The sequence below is a fragment of the Grampus griseus genome, assembly GCF_964374135.1.
Source record: "Grampus griseus genome assembly, chromosome: 9".
Classification (NCBI taxonomy): Eukaryota; Metazoa; Chordata; class Mammalia; order Artiodactyla; family Delphinidae; genus Grampus; species Grampus griseus.
The window spans coordinates 204161-210160 of NC_139003.1; positions in this window are offsets into that span (position 1 = coordinate 204161).

Here is a 6000-nt window from a genome sequence, read left to right on the forward strand (position 1 = left end):
AGGATGTGAACCTCTGAGGGATGAACACCTTAAAGCAATCAGCTAAAGTGCCCTCAGTTACAACAAGGCCCATTCTCAGGAGAAGCGTGGGCTGCTTGTGGGTTTAACGCAGCTTCGTTTTCTGCAGTCACATCACGTCCAACTTGGTTGTTGACTCATAAAGGCATTTGAGTTAAAGCTCAGTGTTTACTGCATGTATAATCATCTGAGTTCTCTGGGACGGGCTGGTTGAGTTTACCGGAACAAAGCACAAGGACCGCACAGCTCTTCCTGTCTCCCAGCAGACGGTAAACCCTCCGAGGCCCGTGATAAGTCTCCAGTTCTCAGGGTTGTTTCTCCTCAAAGGTCGAGCGCTGCCTTGCATGCACTGGGCTGGTTGCTAACCAGTTGGACATTCAGGTTTTCTAAACGGCATGCTCCTCCGAAGATGGGCTGGGGGTGGAAAGTTGCACAGATATGCAGCGAATACTGCATATTGAAGGCGTGACCCTCACCGTAGGGGGTAGCAGAAATGTGGGTCACGGCCCGCCCCTGATGACTTTTCAACCCGGCTGAGAGGGGCGGACCTAAAGCAATCAGACAGCTGCGCAGATTGGCGTGTGATTAACTGTCAAAATGAGTGGGACAGACTCCAGCCATCATCTCTGCTGGACGGTCAGTCAGACCAGGTCCTAGCAGTGTTCTCCTTGCTGCCTTGCAGCTTCTGCCCAGCTATATGGGGCGGTGAGATGGGACAGTGATGGGAGGGGGACAGCGGAGCCCCTGGGTTCTGGAAATGCCCTTGATCTGGTTCCCCAGCTGTTTACATACGCAAAACTCGTCAGCTGGACACTTGTGCGTTGTGCCCGTAGCTGTGTGTGATTTATGCCTCAATTTTTAAAAGTAAAGAGGGAAATGGTGTTTTTAAAGTACGGCCACGTGCACCATTTAGTTCATTCTGGAAACTTGTATATTCCTGCCGCACAAAAGCCTTGCTGGCGCCTGGCAGTATCCCTGGGGAAGTGACTGGCCACCGCCATACTTTTTCTCTCAGGTGAAGGGCTGACACCAGATTGCAGGTTGTAGGTCACATCGCACAGTGAGGTCAAGACCCTGCTTTGATAACAGGCTGCTTTCTCTGCTTCCAGGTGTGAAAACAGCCCTGAGCTTTTGTCTTTTAAAGATGCATAATAAAATAAATTATAGTAAAGGAAATTTTTTCCAGCTTTGAAAGCAAAGAAGGTAAAAAGCCGCATTCTGTTCCATTAAAGACTTTAAATAAATAAGAAAATGCAGCTGAATCTAATTTTAAGTATCGGTTTAGCTCGCTTCCAGAGTGTTGGAGGTATTCAGAATAACCTATGAGCCTGTCTACCAGCTCACTGTACAAGTGGGAAGGCTTATGTCCAAGAGGTAAAATGATGATACCATGGTCACGTGGCAGGACCGAGACAAAATTCCTGGATTCCAAGGCCCTTTTCTCTCAGCTACCACAGCTTACTTAGGGATTGGGCAGCTTTGTCCTTAGTGAGAGGGAAGCTCTAAGTAGCCACTAGCAGTACGAGGTCTCGGGAAAGCCTTATGTAGCTGTGGACAGTGACTGAGAAAATATTCTGTGTTCAGCGCATGACTCGCAGGACCCTCTCCCCTCCCTTTGCCAAAGTGCATCTGGAATTATGGAAAGGACCTCATAACAGGAATTAGAGAATAGGAAAAAAGACTAAACAACAGCAAATATACAGCAATATTTTAATGAAAGGAAGTAGGACCAAACTTTCCGATATTTTTATTAATACCTCTGGTTTTGTGTGTAAAAGGAGTCAGGGATGGAGAATCATTAGGCAAGAACATCCTGCACTTTCACGTGGTGCTTCAGATGCTCCTGGGAGAACATTGGTAACCATCCAAAGGGGCCTTGAGTCATTAATTATCCTCCACTCTTCACTTTAGAAGCAAACTTTTAAATTTAGTCCCATTTGCCAGTTTACTCCCCAGAGTCTCATTTCTGCTGAATATGCTGTTAAAAACATTTCTTTATTTCGTCTTCCTTTAAACTTACTCATGTTCTTCTCTTCTCCCTAAAAAAAGACAGAAACAAGTCATTCGAAAGGCAGCACCATCTCTCAGATCCTGCGCGTGTGCGGTCTGTCCACGCCGTGGTCAGAGCTGCCCCTGTGAAAGAAACACCAGATGGGGCCCTTCTCAAAACCTTCCAGCCCTTTGCCCATGGGGCTCAGCAAATCCTACCCCGCGGTGTGGCCCCCGGGTCCTCCAGATCTGCTCCCCGGTCCCAGCCCCACGCTCCGCCGCCCCCGGCCCTTCACTGCCCAGTCCCTCATCTCTGCCCTCCCCATCTCTCCCTTTTCTCCTTCTGGCCCTCCTCTCTGGACCTGTCACCCCATCGGTGCCCTCTGGGTACCCCCCCCGTCTCCCCGCCAGCCAGCTCTAAGGGAAGGACCCCGCTCTTGCACAGAGCAGACACGTGACAAGCCAAGGCTCCGCCATGGACCTGGATGGAGTGATGAGCATCCCCCCTCCCCACCCCCCAGGGCCCTGCGGCAGGGTGCTCGCTGCCCAGGCCTCTCCTCTCAGAGAGGAAGGGTCTGAGTTACCAATTCATGTTAGACATGGGTGCTCTAACATCTGTCACCTGTGCCCCAAGGCCGGGGCCTGGCGTAGACCACAGCTTCTCCTCGCAAGAGCTGCCGGCTATGCCTCTGCAGGTCCCACCCAGCCTGGTGAGGGAAAGCTGGCACAGGGGACACTCCCCTGGGCCCCTTCGTGCCCAGCTCCCCGCTCTGTTGGGTGAGGACCCCGGCCTGGCCTGGCACTAAACTCTGCTTAGATGGGTGGAGGGTCTCCATTTTTCCCTCAGCAAGGAAAAACAAGATTACTTGCCAAGCCTGGGGGTCGGGGCAGCCTCTCCTGTAGCAGGGACCCTGGAGCTGAGAAGGGAGGAAGGCGAGGTGCTCACCTGGGGCTCGGTGGGACCTCAGATGGCCCAATCAGAAGGAGCAGCTGTTAGGCGAGCAGTGGAGAAGGGGGTGAGGGTATGGAGGGGCCAGATCACCTGTGGCCTTAAAGGTACGGTGACTGTGGAATAAGTGCGAACCAGGACAGGTCTGAGAATGCAAGGGGCACTGGTAACGGTGGTGCTGGGGCAGCGGGAGGGGCAGGCATGGGCTCAGCTTGTGGTGCTGAAAGGCGGGTAGGTGGGCAGCGTAGAAGGGTGCTGGGCTGGGAGGTGTCGTGCGTGGTCACTGTGCATTTCGAAAGTGGGTTTGGCGGGTGTTCAGCAGCGCCTGTGTCTGCACACCTCCCCCTGCCCTCCGCCCCATCCCTGCAAGGAGCTCATCATCAGGGCTGTCCTTCGAGCTCTGCAGGGACTCCGGTCTCACGCGCTCTCCTGTCACGGCCCCGACCACCTGCGCGGTGCCTCCCCCGGGTCACACCATCAGCACCTCTCACGGTGGCCTCGGGTAAGGTCCCCACGTCACTAGATCTTAGCTTTCTAAGCCGATGATGAGTTTCCTTCGAAGGCTGTGCCTCTCCAGTGGCTTTGTTGACGGTTTTGGAGGGTAGGTCTTTACGGTGAGGAACTGTTTGCTGCATGTCAGGGTGCTGTGCCCCGGCCTCACTGCGCTGAGGCTCACAAGCCCCGCGCTTGCTGCACACAGCCTGGCGGGGACGGCTCCACCGAGACAGCCAGTGGTCTGAGGCCTGCGCCCCCTCCCTCACAGTTCGTCATCCTGGCGGCCAGCGAAAGCGAATCTGCCTTCCCGGTGGACCCTAGAGCTGGGGCTGAGGAAGAGGGTGCGGGGAGGACGGTAGTCGCGCAGGGCAAGTTCTGCCTGTCAGGACGTCAGCTTCGGAAAGGCTGCCCCGCCCCGACCCAGCGTCCTGGGTAGAAGCGGCCCTGAGCCCTCGCCGGTCCCTTTACAGAAATATGTGTGACTCGGGCACCGGAGACGCTGACCGCCACGGAGAGGCTTGTGAAAGAAGAGCTGAGGAGATGACAGCTTAACGTGGAAGCAGCTGCCTCGTGTGGCAGTGACCGGCAGGCAGCAGAGGCCCTCGGAGCCCCCGGGGCCCCTCTGACGGCTGACCAGCCTAGGCAGCTCGGGCGCGAGCAGGCAGCTGCGGGGCAGTCACGGCACCGTTCGGGGTCATTTAGAGCAAGAGGTGACAAGCACACGTCCAGACTGCAGAGCCTGCGTCTTAGGAGGTGCGTTGGAAGCTTTGCGCTGCTCTCCCCCTTCCCTCCCGCTGGGAGCGATGCACAGTCTGCGCTAAGTCCTGAGGATCTGACCGAACGGAGTCGGTGGAGCGGATGCAAAGGGCACCGTTCAGTCGAGGTCCCTACGCTCTCCAGGCTCTTAATCTTCAGCTTTTTTCTTTAATTCATCAGCTCTGGAAAGTCAGCCTGCCATGTAAAACGTTAAAGCTACAACTACCAGGCTTTCCTGGTCTTAAAAAAGTACAGAATATCTCATCGCTTTGTCACTTAATCTGCTGATTGGTTAATCAGTTGATCCGTTTTCTCTGAACTTAACCAAATGTTGAGTAAATGTTGGAGTCCATCTGATTTATACTCTGCAAAGCACTTTGAAAGGTAATCCAGTACATTTATGAAAATATCGTGCTATGTTCCACCCACCTCTGGCTTCCATAGGCTTCCAGTTTCTAATTCGGGGTGTGGGGAGCTTGGAAGCCACTGCTCCTGCCTGCATAGCAAGAAAGAGCTGAACAACCTGGACATCAAAAACTCATCTTAGACACATCAGAAAATTGAGGTCAGAGGACAAACCACTGGCCCCCCCAGACGAGAGACAGACCTGCTGGTACAGAGAACCACAGCTAACCAGACAAAAGCTCAGGTGCAGACACCTTCGTGGGAACCAGGGCTGGGGTGGGAAAACCTAATCTGTAATTTATTAATTGATGAAGGTTCACGGTGGACGAAGTTGAGAGTTAAAAACTCCAGGGGGGGCCCGGTACCAGGGGGGCCTCACACTTTTGTGACTTTTACCTTCAGGAGTGGACCAGGTCCTCACAGTGAAAATCCCTTCGTGCTTCCAGCAGCAGGAGGAAAGAAGGAATCATTTTTCAGTACTCCAGAGCACCCTGTTCCTAACAAGGCCTGCCTCTGGGGGAGCTGGTTAACCAGAGCCTGACCTACCTGCAGGCAGGGAAATACTCAACTCCAGCCCCCTCTGGCCGCCCCATCCTGCTTAAGGGGAAGAAGAAAACTGAGAAACACTTGTGAAGTTCAGTCCAGGGACGTGGGCTTCTGTAAAGACTGAGGCCTCTCACAGGCCTGTAAGCCCCCTCCCCACACCTCACCTCTGCCTCATCAGTAGGACCCCTGTACAACAGCGGGGAAATACACTGAAAGACCTGCACACCTCAGACCTTTTTTAAAAAAGAGATCTCTAAGGAAAACCAGAGACAACAGAGGAGGAGAAAACCAAGGGCACAAGAGGAAATTTTAGCCTCCAATACCTACAGCTATAGCAAACAGTAAACATAGCCCAACTCCTAGCCAGATGATCCTAAAAACTAACACCAAAGACCAGTTTACCTTAGTTGTTTTTTTGTTTTTTTGGGTTTTTTTGTGGTACTTGGAACTCTCACTGTTGTGGCCTCTGCTGTTGCGGAGCGGACGCGCAGGCTCAGCAGCCATGGCTCACGGGCCCAGCTGCTCCGCGGCATGTGGGATCCTCCCGGACCGGGGCACGAACCCATGTCCCCTGCATCGGCAGGCGGACTCCCAACCACTGCGCCACCAGGGAAGCCCTACCTTAGTTTTTTAACCAAGTACATCATGTCCAACTTTTAACCAAAAAATTACAGGACAAACTATAAGACAAAACTCAAAGTTTGAAGAGGCAAGTAAGCGTCACTAGAATTATCAAACGTGGAAATTAAGACAACTGTGATTAATATGCTAAGGACTCTAAGAGAGAAGAGGACAACATGCAAGAACACACAGGTAATACGAGCAGAGCGTGGAAATTCTGT